Genomic DNA, 21,765 nt, shown 5'->3' on the forward strand with positions numbered 1-21,765 from the left:
GGAGACCAATTCCACAAAAGGAATTACTTGTGGAAATAATGAGTGCCCTGTCACAGAAGGTATACAAGAAGAGGATGGATGAGGGGTTATCTCTATTTACTCCTTCCTGGGAGATATAGAAGAAGTAGACCATGGCCTTAAAGAACCTAAAAGGCCTTAAAAAACTCCAGAGGCAGGACAGTACAAGTGACCACTAAAGGCATGTCTGGTGGCCATGACCCCAGCTTCCCCAGCAGTCCTGTTTCCTTTGAGAAGGTTCTATGTCTCAGCATCACTTGGCCATAGTGGCTGTGGTCATATCCTGTCTTGTCTCAAAGGATCATCAAAGACCAATTTTTAATAAGCCCAGAGTTGAAGAAAAACAGATCTGGAAGAAAAAAAAAAAGTTCCTGAGACGTCATCTCAACCAATAAAAAGATGTGCATAGTAGAGTGTGCTTGTTATCCTAGCTGCATGGGAAGTGTAAGTAGGAGGATTGTCTAGCTGGTCCTAGCCCTGCCACCCCCCCCCCCCAAGAAGACTCTATTTGAAAAATAATGAAAGTAGAAAGGGTTGGAGGGTGTGTGATTAAAGTAATAGAGCACCTGCCTAGAAAGCCTGTGTTCTAACCCCAGTACTGCAGTAATAAGATTTAATAGCAATAATAGCAATGACAATATTTTGGGCTCTTTTCCAAGATTAGATAAATCAGAGTTATCTCTGGGAATATCTGGTGGTTAATTGGAGATAAGAGTCCCAGACTTTCCTGCCTAGGCTGGTTTTGAACCGAGATCCTCAGATCTCAGCCCTCCTGAGTAACTAGGATTACAGGTGTGAGCTACTGGTGCCCAGCACTCAGGCCTCACTTTCTGACCCTCTCAGAGCTTCTAGAAGCCTTCATGCAGCATGTTTAAATTTTTCAATGTCAATTTTTATATCAAGTACTATATACCTATAGAGAATGTCATAGGTCCAAAGCAACCAGCTCAGCAAATTTGGACAAAGTAAACAACCTGTGAAATCAGAACTCAGATCAAAAACAGAACTCAGTGCCTGAGTAGCTTCCCAGAATCCCTCATGTGCCACCACCATCTGTAGTTCTAGATTGGTGGTTCTTTTTTTTTTTTTAACTTTTCATGAACAGGGCCATGTATATGCATTGTTTTTGTTGTTGACCATACTGGGGTTTGAACTCAGGGCCTTATACTCACTCATCTTACTTGCTCAGCCAATGCTCTACCACTTGAGACACACTCCAGCTTAGCTTTTTGCTGGTTATTTTGGAGATGGAGTCTCACATTCTTGCTGTCACTCCCTGCCTGCACACAAGGACATGCAACAAGCCCCTGTTCCTGATCTAGGGTCTGGGAGAATAATTCAGACCCAACCTAAGTGAGCAAGTCGATTGGTTGAGAAAACTTCCATGCAATTCTCTCTCTTTAAACCTGAAATCAGGTCTGGAGAGCAAAGCCAGACTCTGATTGTTATATTGGGTGTGTTGGGGCGCTTTGGCTACTCCAGATTGTTATTTCTTGGTTTAGGTTCCCTAGATGACCCCACTTACAGCATCTAACCCTGGTTCCCTGCCTTTGAATTTGAAATCACCCTTATTTTGTCTAACTGGGTCAGGCTTGATGCAGCTGAGGAGAGGGCTATTTGTATTGGCTGCTTTGCTCTGCTAAGTGGTATGCACAGACCCAGCATCTGAAATCCAATTTAACATAAATCTTGACATTTGGACCAAGGCAAATGGGCTTTATTCAAAGCTGAGCAGTCTATTCCTCAAACCAGAGAAGCAGACAATAGCTGACATATTGTTCAGTTACACCCATTCTCATTACAAAAGAGACCTTCATGCTATGACATTTTTCAAAGTGTCACAAATTTTTTAGAAAGAATTCCTCCCCCCTCCTTTAAAAAAATACAGAAATGAAAGGGATGAAGGTATTCATTGTATTTATTAGTGGTATAGACTGGATCAATTCCTGAATGTCATGTATTCTGCTCCTTCCCTGCCAGGTCTGTCATGAGGATGAGGTCATGGTGGAAGTCTTTGGCACGTGGCAAAGGAATAGAGTTATGGATCATGCATGCCTCACATGGCACTGTGCCCCATAGCTAGGACAACTTTCTGCAGGCCCCAGGCTCTCCCCTCACCAGCCCCCCCTCCCCTCCATACCTGCCCCTTTCCTTGTAATGGCTTCTCAACATCCAGGTGGCAACTGAAATGCCACCTACCTGGGGAAGACCTGGTCTGTCCTTCCTTGTTGCAGTCTCTGCCCTACGTTCTTCTATGCTCCTGATCCTGTCTGAAAGTGTCCCATGAGTGTTCCCAACAGTGTCAGCTCCATGAACATGGCATGGGACTTTGTTTGCCTTGTGAGACTGCAGTGCAGTTTGGCTTGGATAGCAAAGGAGAAGTGATAAGCTAAGGAATTAATGTATTCAGTATTATCTAAGTTACCTGGTAAAGTGCCTTGAGGCTCTAAGTCCTTAAGTACTTGGAAGCGTGTTTGGGGACAGTGCCTAGAGCCCCTAGATTCCCTAAATATCCACAGATGTGGGGGGAGGCATGCACTGCTTGTCATCTCTGACAAACAGAGATGGTCCCTAAGCACCTACCTGGACCAGTACGGAGGGCAGTGCCTAGAGGCCCTAGGGATCTTAAATATGCGCAGGGGTGGGGACAACACTAGAATCCCTGGGGATCAATGGTACCAGTGTCTGGAGTCAGGCCATTATGAAGGGTCATGTCTGAGAGGCTCTGGGGTCACTAAGAACCTGGAGAAGATGTGTGGAAATGTTCCTGTAAGACCCTGGCTTCCCTCAGTACCTGAAACAGATGTCACAAAGGTCCAAGAAGCTTGCAGATTAGTTAAGAAAGGAGGAATTTCCAGTTGTCAAATAGCTTGCACTGATAACAAGAGTTGTCAGGTCACGGTAGCTAGGAAGTAAAGTTAGAGTGATACCCACCAATGGAGACATGGTTATTTTCTCTTCAAGAGAACATGGATGGCCTCACTGTCATAAGTCTGGTGTGATCTTGGGGAGCACAGCTCGGTCTGGCTTTCTAATTCTTTTCCAGGGGACAACCCAGTGTTGTCCCTAGTCACTCTTCGGTGGCATCTCCCTGTCTATCTCTGCTCAGAGACCTGGCTCTGAGCTGATGTTCACAGTGTAACCTTGGCCCTTCTGATGCTAGAGTCCAGACTCTGGGCATCTCTGACTGGCCAGGTCCAGTTGGATTCAGCACACAAATCAGTGCTCTGCGAGGTCTGTGGCAAGGCTAGGAGCACTGATGGCAGGAGGATGTTACAGAGACAGCAGTACTTGAGTTGGCTTGTGGTTTTGTGCAAGTTGAACCTGCTTTTGACAGCTTTTCTTTTCTCTCCCATTGTCTCCTAGCAGTTCTCTGGAAGCACTTCTGTGCATGTCTGTCAGCTAAGAAACCCTTAAGCATCTATGTTTAACAGGGATCTTGATTCTCCTGTTCAAAGGAAGCTTTGAGTGACAAATTGAAAAACCTGCCTGGCTGAGTCTAAGAAAATAATGCTTACTATTTGCACTAAGTACTTTAAATTGAGGCTTTAAAAATAAAGCTATGTTTTTTCTATCTATCTATCTATCTATCTATCTATCTATCTATCTATCTATCTATCTATCTATCATCTACCTACCTAGCTACCTATCTATCTACCTGGATTTAACTAATTAAGGACATCTGAACAGAGAGGAATGACATCTTGCTAATGGCTTTTTGCTTAGATAGGTTGCTGGTCCCCAACAGAATGGAGTTTTCCTCAGCATCTCAGAATGGCCAAACAGGAAGAAGATGCTTCAAGAGCCAAACTGATCCTGTCTCTGTCAGAACTTGGTCCTCACCTGCCCAGCACTCCTGTCCCTTAGGCTCCTGTGGAAGGAGAGTATGGGGAGGAGGAGAAGGAAAGGATACTTTGAATGGCAGTAATAACCATCTCAAATGAAGTGAGGCTAGCACATGTACCAGCAGCCGCTATGCTCTTGAGAGATGATGTTCCTCTGTCCTGTTCTTCTATTTTCGTTCCTGCAAGTCTTCATTTCAAGGCTCACCTGCTCCACCAGGAGATGCTCTCAGGCTGCAGATGGAGAGGTAAGGTCAGCAATCAGCCATAGTTCTTGTGGAATTTTTTCCTTCCCAGAAACCCTGCCATTTTCATTTTATGTGCATGGCTCAGTCTCGTGGGCTGTCGCTTCCCTCTTCAGTGGAATGCAAGGTCATTGGTGGAGCTGGACATGGCAGATGGGGAATAAGCGGTGACTATGGAAGGCCTCCCACACTGGGACAGGCAAGAGGACAGTGCTCAACATCACTAGCTGTCCTGTGATGGGTGCTGACCAGAGTTAAGATCATTCTCTGTCTCTGTCCGTCTGTCTCTGTCTGTCTGTCTGCCTGCCTCTTTCTCTCTTTCACACACACACTCACACATACACACCCTTCTGGCACTTAGTAGCATTACTGGAGGGATTCTAGGGAGAACATTCTAGACTAGTACAGCATTGTCATGTAAATTCCAAGAGACCCACTGCTTCCTAGAGGAGAAAGGATATTTGCAAGAATTTTTGTCTCTGAAAAAGACAAGCTTCAAGTCTTCTAAAAGTGAACCTAAGTGAACAGGTTTCCAGGAAGGTGGGGCTTTATCCACAGTTATATGGAGAGTTTCTGTTCTCCCCTAGAAAGATGGGAGGTTCCTGGCCACTATTCTGTAAGTCTCTGGGTCCACAAGTACAAACAGGCACGCTCTATTGTGATATGGCTCAGTGAAAACCACAGTCATTTGGCGGAGACTGCAGGGCCACATATCATGGTAGAAGTCAGGCCTGAACTACTTGTTTCGTGGACTAAGCTACAAAAGTTAAACTCAGGTTGGAAGAGGGGTACCAGCTCCCTGCTCATATGTGGTCCTGGATAAAGATTTTATTGACACTTACTCAGAATAGGCCTTAGAAACTAAACAACATGTCTTCTTTTCCTGATGTATAAATAGATCCAGAGAGGTTAATAATAGTCACTACCATCACTATCACAGCCAACACCACCATCACACCGCCATCATTATCCACATCATCATTTCCACTACCATCATCATCATTGTCACCATCATCACTATCATCACCAGCAACATCACCATCACCACCACCATCATTAACACCCTTAGCAACATCATCACCACCACCACCATCTCCATCATCACCTTCATCACCACCACCATCATCATCACTATGGTTCATCATCACCACCACTACCATGACCACTATCATGTCATCACCACCAGCATCAGCACCACCAGCACCAGTACTATCATGATCATTGTTCCCATGATCAGCATACTATCATCATAATGGTTGTTATCATTGCCATCATCACCATTATCAGCATTATCAATTACTTTATCACCATCATGACACCGTCATCTTCTTCATCACCATCTCCACTGCTAACAATTGTTAAATGTTAGCAAACATACATACTATTTTCCAGGCATAGTGCTAAGTACTTTCCTACGTTAATTCAATCCATCCTCACAGAGACCTCCCTGTGAGGAAGATGTGATTATTATTCCAAATGGAGCAATGAAGAAATTAGTTTTCTTGCCAAAGGAAACTTTGTTTATTATCCAGAAAGAACATGTATGAATGGAACTCACGGCTGGCCAACAGAAGGCATCAGTGGACAGTCAGCCATTATTGGTGATCCTCCAGGCTCAAGTTGCTAAATCTAGCTTTCCCAGTTTTTCTACAGCCAGTGATAGCATGCCATATTGTATTCTTCATGGTTTAAACACACATTTGTGTACATGTACCACACATAGACATGCACACATGCTTCTTTACAAAAAGAGCCCTTTAACAACATTAAAGTAAATTGTACCCCAAATAAGAATTTGGGGGTTAATTATTAGCCTTCAGCATGCTATCCCTTTTTGTTTTTTCTGGTTGTGGGGCTTGAACTCTGGGCCTGGGCACTGTTCCTGAGCAATTCAGCACAAGGCAAGTGCTCTACTACTTGAGCCACAGCACCACCTCTGGTTTTCAGGTGGTTAATTGTGAGATAAGAGTCTCACAGACTTTCCTGTCCAGGCTGGCTTCGAACCGAGATCCTTAGCTCTCAGCCTCATGAGTAGCTAGGATTACAGGTGTCAGTGGCTTCCAATGCTATCCCTTAAGTCTCAGAGAATCACAGCCACAGGGACTGAGAGTAAGAAACAGTTCAGCACCTCCCTTGTGCCAGGGAGGCATCCTCCTTCTATCCAGTTTCTTTCTTTCTTTCTTTCTTTCTTTTTGGTCATGGGCTTGAACTCTGGGCCTGGGCACTGTCCCTCAGCTCAAGGTGAGCGCTCTACCACTTGAGCCACAGCACCACTTCTATCCAGTTTCATGGTAAGGTTTTACACAGAAGCGGCAGAGGTGATGTTCCTTCCAGGGTCTCTTAAAGGGCCTTCTAACCTCTCCCAGATTCACCCTCAGGCTAGCTTCAGGGGTTTTGAGAACAAAACACTTTTTCACCCAGTTCAGAATGGAAAGGCATTTGCATTTCCTAAAGACTGATTATTGAAGAGCAGTGAAACTTTCACCAATGAATGATATTAATTAGAAAAGTTCCAAAACAAGGCTTGTAATCCTAGCTACTCAGGAGGCTGAGATCTGAGGATTGTGGTTCAAAGCCAGCCTAGGCAGGAAAGTCTGTGAGACTCTTATCTCCAATTAACCACTAGAAAACTGGAATTGGTGCTGTGGCTCAAGTGGTAGAGCTCTTGCTTTGAGCTAAAGAGCTCAGGGACAGTGCCCAGACCTAGAGTTCAAGTCCCACGACTGACCAAAAAAAAAAAAAAAGAAAGAAAGAAAAAGAAAAAAAGGAAAGAAAAGTTCCAAACAAGTCCATCAGTAACTAGAGACCGAAATTGCCTTACCTATAGTGCACAACCAAAAACCAGTAACAAATATAGTTTATCAGCCAAGCCTTTACCATAACATATATTCCCACCAAACCAAGTACAACACTCCAGTTCCTAAAGCAATCCACACCTTTATTCTGGAGGTCCCAGCCTATAAAGGAGAACAAGAAAAAGTAATACCAGAAATAGTAAAAGTATGCTGGGCACCAGTAACTTACACCTGTAATTCTAGCTACACATGGGACTGAGAACCAGAGCATGGAGGTTCAATGCTAGCCCAGGCAAAAAAAGTCCATGTGACTGCATCTCCAAATTTCCCAGCAACATGTCAATCTGGATACATGTCTCAATATTAGAGTGTTAGCTATGAACAAGAAAGCTAAGCAAGAGCACCAGCCTTGAGTTCAAGTCCTGATACTTGCTAAAAACAAACAAGAGTAAAAACATGAGATAAACACACCATTGTCCATGGACTGTTGGTGATATTGTTGATGATCTAGACAATTAAAAAATAATACATTAAAAAACTTATTAGGACTGGGAATGTGGTTGAATGATAGAGCATGGCCTAACCTGTACAAGGCCCTGGGTTCAACCCCTATACTGGAGGGGAAGAAGACATTAGAAAATCAGATGCCAATTAGGTGTGTGTGGTGATGTGGGTGGTCATGCTTGAAATCTTAGCAATTAGATCCTCTAGTCTAGAGGATCCCAATTCTAGACTGACCTAGGAAAAAAAGCCCAAGAGACTCTATCTTCAATTAGCTAGTAAATTCTAGACTATGGTCAGGGCTCCAGTGATACAGTACAAACTGAAAGCCAAGTGAAAGCCCAGGGCCTTGAGTTCAAATTCTAGTTCTCTGTCTCTGTCTCTGTCTCTCCATACACACACACACACACACACACACACACACACACACACACACACGATAAAAACACACCATGCACTGGTAGCACACACCTGTAATACTAGCTACTCAAGAGGCTGAGATCTGAGGACTGAGGTTCAAAGCCAGCCTGGACAGACACATCTGAGAGACTTATTTCCAATTAACCAGGAAAATAAAGCCAGAAGTGGAAGTGTAGCTCAAGTGGTAAAGTGCTATCAGAAAAGCTAAGCAAGGGCTGGGAAGGTGGCTCAGTGATAGAGTGCTTGCCTTGCATGCCTGAGGCCCTGGGTTCGATTCCTCAGCACCACATAAGCAAAAAGAAAAAAAGCCGGAAGTGGCACTGTGGCTCAAGTGGTAGAGCACTAGCCTTGAGCTGAAGAACTGAGGGACAGCGCCCAGGCCCAGAGTTCAGGCCCCACGACCGGACCCCCCCCCAAAAAAAAAGAAAAAGAAAAAGAAAAGCTAAGCAAGAGGCCCTAAGTTTAAGCCCCCAGTATCAGTACACACACACACACACACACACACACACACACACACACACACACACACACACACACACACACACACACACACACACACACTAGATAAAAACCATAACAGACCCTTGAATGTCTTCTTTTTCCTGGACAGTGTGGTTGTCTTAGAAACTAAGCTGAATGCATTCCTCAGCCTCTCAGGCCTGCAAGGGCATAGGAAGGTTAGGAAAGGAATGAATGAGTGAGTGAGTGAGAAGGACCAGGTTTTATAGCTGTGCTTTCGGAGATCTAGATGTCTGTGACATTTTCTCTCTGCAGCTCTCGGGACTTTCTCCTCCTGTAGCAGCTCCTTCCAACCTAGCAAAACCTCTAGCTCCTGGGCTAGTGTACTTAGGGTAAATGCCAAAACCCAGCCAGATACATTCAAGGCCACAGTGTCAGGAAGATGTATGCTGGGCATGTCCTTCTGGTACAGCTCGCTCTGATGGTATCAGAGCCTGATACCATCCAGGGAAAAGCAAGCCTTTAGAGAGCAAGGGTAGCCATGACGTTTCTCAGCCTCATTGTAGCTGTTTGCACTGTGGGGGAAGCAAAACTGAAGAACATGACCCAGGACTTGCACTTGAAACTTGACTTTGACTGGACTGTTTATCAATAAGCAGAAGGGATGAGTCTCAATTTTCCATTGCCTGCGAGTGCTGCCCTCCTGGTACTCAGAACACCCTGTACAGAATTGGGAAAAGAATCGCCTCACAGAGAAATGATTCTGAGACACCTGGTCCAGCTGCTGTCACTGGCAACAAAGCACTGCAAAGGGTGGCCATGCGCAATGCTCCTTTTGTGTTGTGTTCTTGGTTCTGCTCAGGGAAGGCACTGAGACAGGGCCTTGGCTACACCTCCATGGCTAGAGCCCCACTGGGAAGTCTGGGAGGCCAAAGGAACTTACTGTTTCCATGAGGCATGAGCCTCAGGTGGGTTGTTGGCTAGAATTCACATCTGGCCTTATGGCAGAATTTCTCTACAAGGACTATTGGAGTTTTCTCACTCATGGAAATTGTATTGCTTTTTTTTTTTTTTCTCCTAGTAGTATGTGTTAGCTTTCTATTTCAAATATCACACTCAGGAAGTGCTTGTCAAATTCAAGTTGAGGTCTGCAGTATAGCTCAGGAAGCTTGCTTAGCATGCAGGAGGCCCCATGTTCATTCCCAGTACCGGGGGAAGAAAAGAAGAAAGGAAGGATGAAATGCATTGAATGTATATGCTATTAATAGTCTTTGTATTTGGAGCTATTTTTCTCAGTCTTATTTTGCCTATAATCACCCATCAATCTCTCTTTGTCTCCCTCTCTCTCCCTCTCCCTTCATCCCTTTGCACGTCGGACTTCATTTTCCTGTCTTATAAGCTAGAATTTTATTTTAATCAACCTTTGGGGAAATTATCTAGGAATCCAATGGCTTCATTTTAATTCCAGGGAGAAAGGCCAAACCTTGCCCTTGACCATTATTTCTAATCTTCCATCCCTTGTCTTTGTCTGTTTATTTAGACTATAAACTCACCTGTGGGAGCTGTACTTAGATTTCTGATTGGAGCAGTGAATGCTGGGAAATTACCCCTCAAGGTCCTTTCTGGGTCTTTAGGCTTTTGATCAACCTGCAATGGGGGTTTATGCCTGCCCATTGGGGCTTCACCAAGGTGCCTGTTACCAAGGAAACAAACACAGCTACCACAGTAACCAGGGACAGAGAGTGGAGGGTTGTGTCCTTTTCCAGTGGCTTCTTAGGGTGATGCTGTGCTGCTTATTGCTTGTTCAGGCTCTGATGAAACAAGAGTAGAGGAACGTGTACAAAAGCAAAGATCCATCTGCTCCATACTCAAGCAAAATTGCACTCATCAGCCTGGGAGGGAGCAAGATGAAATTGTCAGGAGTGCTCCTTCTCTCTACCCGGCCACCTCCCACCGAACACTGTTCCCAGGTTTGCCTCATGATGCTCTTGCCAGCAATGACTCAGGTAAAGAGCTGTGTATAACAATTTGTGCACTTTGGGCGCTCCAGTAGATGCATAAATGCAATTAATTTTGGAAATCATATACATTTTCCCTTTGAGATGACCATTAATAAATAATTTTTTTCTTTCCAGAAAGTTCAGGAGACTAAAATAGGATTGGAGGACAGCCTTTTTCCTTTTCTTTTCTTTTCTTTTTTTTTTTTTTTTTGGGTCTGGTCATGGGGCCTGAACTCTGGGCCTGGGCGCTGTCCCTCAGCTCTTCAGCTCAAGGCTAGCGCTCTACCACTTGAGCCACAGCGCCACTTCCGGCTTTTTCCTTTTTGCTTATGTGGTGCTGAGGAATCGAACCCAGGGCCTCGAGCATGCAAGGCAAGTGCTCTACCAGTGAGCCACCTTCCCAGCCCTCTTTTCTTTTTTTTAAGGAATCCCTTGCTGGGCGCCAGTGGCTCACACCTGTAATCCTAGCTATTCGGGAGGCTCAGATCTGAGGATCTCACTTGGTTCAAATCCAGCTTGGGAAGCAAAGTTCTTTTAGCTTCTTCAGCAGAGATATGCCAACCCCCAGATCAGTTCTGCTGTTTCCTGCCATCTGGTACGGCCTCATTTTCCTGGAGACAATGCTCCTGCCTCAGAAACACTTTTAAGAGTGATTTCATCCCTATATAATTGTTCTTTCCCACACCCCCACAAGGGGCTGAGCCGGCCAGACTCACAGACATGCAGAAATAAAATAGGGGAACAAATATATAGCCATGCCAGTGAGTTTTTGGGCCAATGGTGGCCCAATGGTCTTGTCATTCATGGGATTTTTTCCCCCAATCAGATTAAAAGCTTCCTGAGGAATCTACCACCGTTACACCCTCATAGCTCATAGCACATATGCACAGCAGAGCTCAGTAAATGTGCTCAATACCTTAATCTCCCATCCCTAGAACAGGGTCAGCACTGACAATGTGACCTTGTGAGTCTGATTGCCTGTGACATTTTGTAGCTGACATGTGCAAAGCACTGGAAGAGAGATGTGAAACATGATTTCTATTTGCCTTTCTGGTTATCCTTCCCCATAATTAGGCTAATCAGGAACCATGGATGTGAAAAAAAAAAAGAAAAAGAAACAAACCATGGCTTTGACCCAGAGCACTGTGCTGGGCACTGCACATAACACATTATCTCTTCCTTGGGGCAGCAGGTCCTCCTTACTGTGGAGAAACTCAGGCATAAAGTCACAACTAAGATTTGGATAAATGTCACCCATAAGTATAGCCCATGTTGCCATATGCCAAAAGTTCAGTCTCTAGACTGTGCTATTGGAGGTGGACAATCTTTTAGAGGTAGATCCTAATGAGAAGAAGTTAGGTCATTGAGGGTATATTAGGACTCTGTTCTTCCAATCTTTTTGCTTCTCTGCTGCTCTGAGCCAGGTAGATTCCTCCACAATATGCTCCTACCATGATGATTGAACCACCAGAGAGTCAAAGTTACAGACCAAGAGACTATGGGTTAAAACTTGTGAAATCTTGATCCAAAATAAGCCTTGACTCCTAAGATTCTCTTGGGTGTTTGTAACAGTAACAAATTGCTGGCTAACAGAGTCATAGAGTTGGTTTATGGTACCTTGAAACTTTGTATCTCCTCTCCTGCTTAAACTCTCCATAGCCAAAGACCAAGTGACAAAGAGCTGTCCATGACTAGTTACACTGCGTGGCTTCCAGCCTCCTTTCCAGGCTTCTTAACTTGCTCTATCATTTCTCCTTCCCCACCTATGCACAAAAAGACAACTTTCACCTATGAAACTACTCTTGAAGGAAGTGGTGCTGAGCTGGGAAGGTGGCTCAGTAGTAGAGCGCTTGCCTAGCATGCCTGAGGCCCTGGGTTCGATTCCTCAGCACCACATAAGCAAAAAGGAAGTGGTGCTGTGGCTTAAGTGGTAGAGCTCTTGCCTTGAGCTGAAGAGTGTAAGGACAGTGCCCAGGCCCAGAGTTCAAGCCTCACAACCGACAAAAAAAAAAAAAAAGAAAAGGAAAAAGAAAAAAAAAAAGAAACTACCCTTGAAGACTCTTTGGGCTGCTATAACAAAAGCCCATATACTGGGTGGCTCATGGACAATTTGATTTATTGTTCACAGTTTTGGAGGCTGGAAATCCAAGATGGAGAAATGTGTAGGTGCCTGGCACTGGGAGCTCACACCTGTAATCCTAGCTACTCAGGAGGCTGAGATCTGAGGATCAAGATTCAAAGCCAGCCTAGGCAAAAAAAAAAAAAAAGTCACTGAGACTCTTATCTCCAGTTAATCACTAAAAAACCAGAAGTAGAGCTGAGGCTCAAGTGGTAGAGCATGAGCCTTGAGTAAAAGAGCTCAGGGACAGTGCTTAGGCTCTGAGTTCAAGCCCAAGGACTGACAAAAACAAAACAAACAACAAATATGCTGGCACATTTGGTGTCTAGCAAGGGCTGGTCTCCTGCTTCATCAATGTGCCTTTTCACTGCCATCACAGATCAAGTAGCCGCCAAAAAACACACTGCAGCCTCCTTCAGAAGGGCACTAATCTCAGTTCTGAGGACTCCATCCTCAAGCTCTGATCACCTCTTAATGCCATTATCATGAGGGTTAAGATTTTAGCATAGGAGTTGGGTATGGACACAGGCATTTAGACCATCGTGACTAGCTTGGCCTTAACAAGCAGTTTTGGGACCAACTTAGAGGAGGATGCTGACTTCTGGGAGCACTTGGTCTGTGGCTGGCTTTGCCTTCCTATTGTTTCTGAGGCCACAGCTACTTCAGGATCAGCAGGCACCACAAGTCCATATGCTTGCCTGCCAAGGAGGTTTCAAAAGATATCCATGAATTCCTCACCCTCTGCTGGGGATGGCTCTTCCCACACTTGCTTTTCTGTCTGTGCTTACAACAATCCCCAGCAAGGCGGTTACATAAGCGTCCCTCTTGCCAACTGTCACCAAGGCCACCTGGAAAATTAAGACATACACAAGCCAGCAAGCGCTTGCCAGAAGCTCATGGAGGCTTGCGTTGAGCCCTCTCATTACCATCCCTGAGTTTTTCCAAAGCAGGAGAAACAACAATGTTGTGTTTTCTGTGAATTTAAAACCAGTTTAGAGGCTGGCAACAGTAACATGACTCCTGAAATCCTCTGTCCCTGGTCCCTGATTTCTTCCTGAGGTCAGGATCATACAATTGCTCCTGGTTTCCATGTCCCGCTCTTCCACAAACAGACACCGTGACCTCAAATGCATTGTTCAGGTGCCCTTACCTCCCCCACCCCAACTCCCCATCGCCTGCAGAATGGGGGATGCTATCCCTCTACAATGAAGCAACAAGTCTGGGGTGCTCCCTGCCTCCTTTTACCCACAGATCCAGAATGGACCCTGGCAGGCGGATGGGCTCACATGGTATGTGGACAGGTAGAGGGTATTTCAGTTCTAGATCATATTGTTTGTTTGAACCAGGATTGAGCTCATGAGCCCTAGATTTATTCTGCTAGATATAATATGGCCACAGAGGCTCTTCCCAAGTTCCCACATTCTAGCTCAGCCTTGCTCAAGCACTTCTAGCTCCAAGAGAGATGAAAAATGGTATCCATGTTCTCAATCTGCAGGCGAGGAAAGCGCACTGAGAGAAGGGGATGACCTAAGCCTGCAGTGTCCAGTGGGTGACATCTCTGTCCTCTACCCAGAGCGTGTTAAAGAAGGGAAATAGGATCTAGGCCACAGGTGCCAGCTCTACACTGCCCCATTAGCTGTGGCTCATTCTTTCAGCTCAGTACCTCTCAGGAGAGCCCCGCTGCTCTCTACCCACATATCAGTCCCCTGTTGGCCCTACAGCCCACCTGCCTTCCCTGTCCTCACTACCTCCAAAGTGAGCTGTCTTAGCTAGAGAGAGCTAGAAGAGAGGAGCAGATGGTGTCCCTGCTAGGAGGGCAGCTGGAGGCAAGCGGGTTTATTGGAGGTTGGACTCCATCAAGGTTCAGAGGTCAGAAAGAACCACAATGTAAGCCGCTAAGAGAGGGAGGTCCACCCGAGTCTCCAGCTCACCCTGTGCCTGGAGAAGATACAGATCATTCAGAGTAGTCTAAGAAGGGAGTAAGCCCATGTAAGGCTGATCAATAAACAACCATTAGCCAGGTATGGTGGCACAAGCCTGTGATCCTAGCACCTGGTAGGCCAAGGCATGAGAGTCATGAGTTCAAGGCTATCGCCTGGGCTTTATAGTGAAATGAAGGCCATCCATAGCTTCATATTGAGACCCTGAATCAGAAAGCTAAAGAAAGGAGGGTCAGGGGTGAAAATCAGGTGCAGAGCTCTAAGAGATACATTTTTAGGAATGTGTTAAAAGGAGGTAAAGAGTGATGAGCATGACTCATGCTCAGCACTGCTTCAGTATTTCAGCTTGGGGTGTGTTTCCTTCCACTGCTTTGGATGGTTTGGAACATCTGTGTCTATGTGTCCTGCCTTTCCATTCTTTGGTCTGAAGGCCCAACCTGGGTACTATGGAATCATCAACCAGCTGCAAGTACTGACATAGTTCAAGCCAACATGTGCCCTAGCATTCCAATTCACTATCCTACTTTTAAATTTTATTTATTTTATTTAATTAATACATTCCCAAGACAGCTTAGAGTTAAACCCAGGGCCTTGTACATGCTAAGTACATGTGGTACACCAAACCACAATCTGAGTCCTATCACTTTTAACTGTAATTTTGAAATTGGAGTAAATACTTGAATGGAAAGAGTTACAATAAATCCAAGAAGGTAGTTAGTTACCAGTTGTTCATGCCTGTAATCCTAGCTACTCAGGAAACTAAGATTTGAGGATCAGTTTGAAGCCAACCTGGGCAGGAAGGTCCATGAGATTCTTAATTCCAATTAACTACCATAAAGTTGGAAGTGAAGCTCTGGCTCAAGCCATAGAGCATCAGGCTTGAATGGAAAAGAAGAGCTAAGGGACAGCATCCCAGGCCTAGAGTTCAAGTCCCAGTATTAGAACAAAAAAAAAAGTCCAAAAATGCAAAATAAACTAATTTCTGGAAAAGGGAAGGAATGAAGAATATAAATAAATAAATAAGAAAGAAACAAACAAACAAAAAAAAACAAGCCGGGCCCCGGCGTCTCATTAATGTAATCCTAGCTACTCAGGAAGATCTGAGGATCTTGGTTCAAAGCCAGCCCAGGCAGGAAAGTCTGTGAGACTCTTATCTCCAATTAACCACCAGAAAACTGGAAGTGGCGCTGTGGCTCTAGTGGTAGAGTGCTAGCCTTGAGCTGAAGAGCTGAGGGACAGTTTTCAGGCCCAGAGTTCAAGCCCCATGGCCAACCAATAGTAACAAGAAGAAGAAAGAAGAAGAAGAAGAAGAAGAAGAAGAAGAAGAAGAAGAAGAAGAAGAAGAAGAAGAAGAAGAAGAAGAAGAAGAAGAAGAAGAAGAAGAAGAAGAAGAAGAAGAAGAAGAAGAAGAAGAAGAAGAAGAAGAAGAAGAAGAAGAAGAAGAAGAAGAAGAAGAAGAAGAGAAAGAAAGAAAGAAAAGGAAAAGCAACAGGAGGTGTGCCTCAAGTGATAGAATACCAGCTGTGAGCAAAGGAGCTAAGTGAGGAGAGTAAAGCTCTGAGTTCAAGCCTCAGTAGTAGCACAAAAAGAACAAAAGACAAAGAAATGAAGTCTTAGTTCTGGGGCTATTGTCCAATGGTATAGCTGCTTGCCTAGCAAGCAGAAGTATCCAGGTTTGAGCTACAGGATGAAATTGCAAATAAATAAGCTTTATATGTTTTTTAAATTAAGATTTCCTAGAGAATGGCATTAAAAATAATGAACAAGGGGTGAAGTTTGAGGCTTTGGGGGGAGCAGCTGGCAGACTGAAGAAGAAAAAAAAAGAAAAGGAAAAAAAAACCTTGGCTAAAAAATAATTTGAATGAAAATGACTTAGTTAAGAGATTGGAAAGAATATGGTCTCCAAACAATAATGAGGCATTTTAGACAAAAGCTAGTTCCTGGAACGGATTGCTTCTCCCTGTATTATATGAAAAGCTGTTTGGAAATGTAAAGGGCAGCTGGTGAGGATTTGACAAAAATATCACACACACACACACACACACACACACACACACACACACACACACACACACACACACACAGAAGGAATAGGGACTAAAAGAAAAATTCTCTGCGTCTAAAAGAAATGCAGACAGATTTACATGCTGAAAAGCTCCAAAATGAGAGCTTCTGAGAGAGAAAGCCACTAATACTGTGAGTGGAGAAATGAGGCATAAAAGCACTCTTTGGGTAAGAAGAGGCAATTGAAAGGAAAAGAAAGAAAGAAAATCAAAAGGAGTTCAGAGACAGAAGAAAGGCTGAACCAGGAAAGCGTTTTTGTTTGGAGCTTAGACAACATATTGTGGGTGGACTGAGCTGATTCCTGGTAAATACTGAATTTCCTTTGGCTTGAGCTATGATTGCTGCTTTGTTATTATTTTTTAAAACTCACACCTACCCACCCCCCACGCACAAATCAAAGCATCCACCTGCTCAATGCTCCCAGATAATGAAAAGAAAAGGATGAATCATATGTAAGAATATAGCTTTGGTGAAAAACTGTCCAGCCACACAATGACCTGATTGGTTTAACAAGTCCCACAACGTCCATCTGACGGAAAGAGATGACTATTTTTGGACTTTTCATAGCAGAAATATATCACAAGCAAGTTCATGGTATTTGTGATGCAGGTCCACTTTAGATGTCTGAAAGAACAATTTTTAGATCAGTCTGGTTTTGGTATTTGGTCTCAGTAAGGCAGTTTAAAGTCAAAAAAGCATTTATTATGTGTTGGGCACTTCTCAACAAGCTCTTTACATGCATTGACTCTGATTATCTTTAAAGCTCAAGGCCCTGAGTTCAAATCCTAGTACTGCAAAGAAGAGAAAAGGAGGGTGAGGGAAGAGGAGGAGAAGGGAAGAGGAAGAGGAGGAGGAGGAGGAGGAGGATGGGAAGGAGGAGGTTATTAAATGTCTTACCTAAGCTTATACAGAGAGGAGCAGAGCTTGGTTTTCATGTAGCAACCCCCAGCCCCATATTGTGGCCATGCTTCATATTTTTCCTATTTGCCTCAAAGAATTTGTGAAAGGAAACAATCACTACACAGGAAGTTTCTGAGCCTATCATACTTTAATTACATCTTCCAACCCCTATCTCCTGCATAAGTGTACCCTCCACTTCCTTTTCTTTAAAAAAATAATTTTATGATTATTTTTTGTTTTGGTTTATATGGTACCAAGGAATTGAGCCCAGAGCTAAATACATGCTAGGCAAGCACTCAACCACTAAGCCACATTCCCAGCCCCCTCCACTTGATTTTTCAAACATTTTTATGTATCTTGTCTCATATCTAGCTAGGGACACTATGTAGTTTTGATTTTTATATTTCAAACATTGACATAATGCTATGGTTTGGATACAGGTACCCCCCCCTCCATAGCCCCTGTGTTAAAGGTCTTAGTTCCCAGGACCTTGTGCTGTTGGGAGTGGTGGGACCCGGTGGAAAGTCTTCTGGTTATTGGAGTTATGCCCTCCAAGAGGATTTTTGTTGTTGTTGTTGGTTGTGGGACTTTAACTCTGGGCCTGGGCACTGTCCCTAAGCTCTTCAGCTCAAGGCTAGCGCTCTACCACTTGAGCCACAGCACTACTTCCTGTTTTCTGGTGGTTAATTGGAGATAAGGGTCTCACAGACTTTCCTACCTGGGCTGGCTTCAAGCTGCAATCCTCAGATCTCAGTCTCCAGAGTAGCTAAGATTACAGGCATGAACCACCAGTGCCTGGGAAGTCTATTTTATTTGTTTGTTGAGGGCCTTGAACTTGCAGCCCAGGTCTGTCCCTGAGCATGTTTGCTCAAGGCTAGTACTCTAACACTTTGAGCCACAGTTTCACTTCCCTTTTTTCTTTCTTTCTGCTGGTGCTGGGCTTGAACTCTTGCTTGGCTTTTTCACTCAAGGCTGGCATTCTACCACTTGAGCCACAGGAACAAAGGAACCACCAAAATACAGTGGGAAGTGGAGCTGTGGCTCAAGTGATACAGCACTAGATTTGAGGGGAAAAAAGCTAAAGGAGAGTGCCTAGGCCCTGAGTTCAAGCCCAGAACTGGCACAAAAAATGAAATTTTAGTTTAATAATAATTTTTTTGTTGGTCATGGGCTTGAACTCTGGGTCTGGGCACTATCCCTCAGCTCCTCAGCTCAAGGCTAGCCCTCTACCACTTGAGCCACAGTGCCACTTCTGGTTTTCTAGTGGTTTATTGGAGATAAGAGTCTGCCTAGGCTGGCTTTGAACCATGATCCTCAGATCTCAGCCTCTGAGTAGTTAGGATTACAAGGGTGAGCCACCAGCACCTGGCTTAATCATAATTTTTAAGATGATGTTTTAGTTGCATTAATTAGATATACACACACACACACACACACACACACACACACACACACACACACACACACACACACACACATATATAAAAAATTTTATTTTGTCAGTCATGGGGCCTGAACTCTGGGCCTGGGCGCTGTCCCTCAGCTCTTCAGCTCAAGGTCAGTGCTCTACCACTTTGAGCCACAGTGCCACTTCTGGCTTTTTCTGCTTATGTGGTGCTAAGGAATTGAACCTAGGTCTCATGCATGCAAAGCAAGCACTCTACTACTGAGCCACCTTCCCAGCCCGGGATATATATTTTTTTAAACTGTTGTCAGTCTGGGTTTTGTTACCTGGTAAGGGAGGCAGTCCTGCATCTGAGTAATTAAAATTAATATTTACTGTGCATAGATAATTTATTCCAAGTCCTTTGCAAGTTTCTTAGTCTATTTTATGCTCTACAGCAGAATATCATAGATTGGATAAATTACACACAGTTCTACAGGCTAGGAAGGACTGTATTGGAAGGCCATATCTGGTGAGGGTGTTTGTGCAGAAAGCAGCAAAGGGTCAGAGAGTATGAGCGGTCTGATAATAAAGCCACTCCTTGCCATAACATAAATCCATTCTTTTTTTTTTCTTTTTGTTGGTTGTGGGGCTTGAACCAGAGTTCAAACCTGGGTGCTATCTCTGAGCTCTTCAGCTCAAGGTAAGCACTCTACCACTTGAGCCACAGCACCATTTCCGTTTTTCTGGTGGTTTATTGGAGATAAGCGTCTCATGTACTTTCCTGCCTTGGCTGGTTTGGAATTGGTATCCTCAGATCACAGCCTTCTGAGTAGCTAGGATTATAGGCGTGAGCCACCACTGCCTGGCTCATGCATCCATTCTTAAAGGTGCCATTTTTCAACCTTAGGGATCATTACTAATGCATGGATTTTTGGGGCCACATTCTAACCACAGCAATCTGTTATAATCCAATAGGTCATCCTGCAAAGTTGCATGGCTGATCCAAGTGAGATGAAGTGATTGTCCAAAGTCATACAACTTCAGAGAGGCTGTGCTGGGATTGAAGTCTGGTCTTTTAACCACTAATCTGAAAAGGATGAGGTACTATAAGGAATAGTGAAAATCTGCCCAAGAGAGCAATGGCCTTGTAGTTGAACTTGATGTCTCTGACAATACATCCTCCTTCCCTATCAGTGGAACATTAGGCTCTTTTAACTTTTAACAGAGCAGATATGTAGATACATACTTTTTTTTTTTTGTCAGTCGTGGGGCTTGAACTCTGGGGTTGGGCGTTGTCTTGTACTCTTCCGCTCAAGGTGAGCGCTCTACCACTTGAGCCACAGCGCCACTTGCGATACATACTTTTTTATTTTATTTTATTTTATTTTATTTTTTGTTGATTGTGGGGCCTAAACTCTGGGCCTGGATGCTGACCCTCAGTTCTTCAGCTGAAGGCTGGCACTATACCACTTGAGCCTCAGCCCCACTTCCAGCTTTTTCTGCTTATGTGGTGCTGAGGAATCGAACCCAGGGCCTCATGCATGCAAGGCAAGCACTCTACCACTGAGCCACCTTCCCAGCCCCTAGATACATAATTTTTGCAGCAATTTTAGCTTTAATGAAATCCTCACAGGCAGTATTTTTCTGACATCTACTTGCAATAGTATGAAGTCAGCTTTACTCTTTGCCACTAATTATATTAGATATTTTTAGGGCAAAATGCCAATGCCTCATATTTATTCCTGCTTTTTACGTTTTCAATTTGTTTTCTTTAGCCATATCTATTTATACCTAAAGTGTTTTATTTATTTTAAGAGATGTCCTCATTATTCTGTCAATGATAAAGTTAGGGCTTATAATTAAGTTGTAAAGCACACTGGGAGGGAGAAGACAACGTGCGGTTGCCATGGGAATATTATTGATGATTATTGGATTGCTTTTAAAATTCTGAATAAAAACTCACTTTAATGTTAAAGTTGAATGTTGAATCATGAAGTTACAGAACAAGGAGGAAGCTAAGGTCACCAAAGTGTAACTTTAGATCACACTTGGTGTTTGGCAAGCTTTGTGACCAAGTGATTTTGTAGTTAGTGTCATAAACTTAATTCCTTATCTATAAAATGGGGAAACTAATACATAGCTTCTAGAGCTCTCCTGTGGATTAAAGGAGATGGGGGTTTTAGCTCTGTTCATTGTATCTACATTTATTCTATCACAATTGTGGTAATTGCTACTATTATTACCACTATTCTATCAACATTATTTCTCCAAATGACTGCCAAACATATCCAGTTTCTTCAGGCACATCTGGTCCTATTTCATCATGTTTTATTCACCTTTGTTCTCCATTATGACTTGAACTCATTTCTTACATAGAGAGCTATAAGAGAAGAGCATCCTATGGGCTTTCCTTGCTTTCCCAGCTGGGGAATTCTGGGCAACTTTAACTGATAAAACCTAGCTGGGCTAACACCAATATCTTAAAACCTCTCCAGCACTCCTCCAATGTCCACTGTAAGGACTAGCCTGTACTTGCTCCTCCCAACGCACTTGAAAATACTGACATCTAGCCAGGAACCAGTGGCTCATGCCTATAATCTAGCTACTCAGGAGGCTGAGATTTGAGGATCGCAGTTCAAATCCAGCCCAGGCAGGAAAGTCCATGAGATACTTATCTCCAATAAATCACCAGAAAACGGAAGTGGCGCTGTGGCTTAAGTGGTAGAGCGCTAGCCTTGAGGTGAAGAGCTGAGGGACAGCAGCCAGGCCCAATCAAGCCACTCAGCCAATAATAAATAAATAAATAAATAAAAATTCAGACATTAAGGGGTTAGCTACCTTGGCCTTCAGTGTCTGGATTCATCTGGATTGTGATAGTGAACTAATGCAGGATGAGCTCTGTCAACTGACACTTTCCTTGCTCATCTCCTAATTTCTTGTCTTAGGATGGCTATTCTTATTGTCCCAAAATCTATAATACATTTCCATATCATATGTGTTTTGAGCAACATGAGCACAAGCCTATCATAAGTCCGTTTATTTGGACCAGGATCCTAGAGGATCTCCATGCCTATA

General features: G+C 43.9%; 1 pseudogene; it reads right to left on the reverse strand.

The window, feature by feature from the left end:
* Positions 1-5,231, reverse strand: part of LOC122103556 — a 28,603-nt pseudogene extending 23,372 nt beyond the window's left edge.
* Positions 5,232-21,765: the final 16,534 nt, after the last annotated feature.

This window comes from Dipodomys spectabilis, unplaced genomic scaffold, assembly GCF_019054845.1.
Source record: "Dipodomys spectabilis isolate Male_0828 unplaced genomic scaffold, ASM1905484v1 ptg000018l, whole genome shotgun sequence".
Classification (NCBI taxonomy): domain Eukaryota; kingdom Metazoa; phylum Chordata; class Mammalia; order Rodentia; family Heteromyidae; genus Dipodomys; species Dipodomys spectabilis.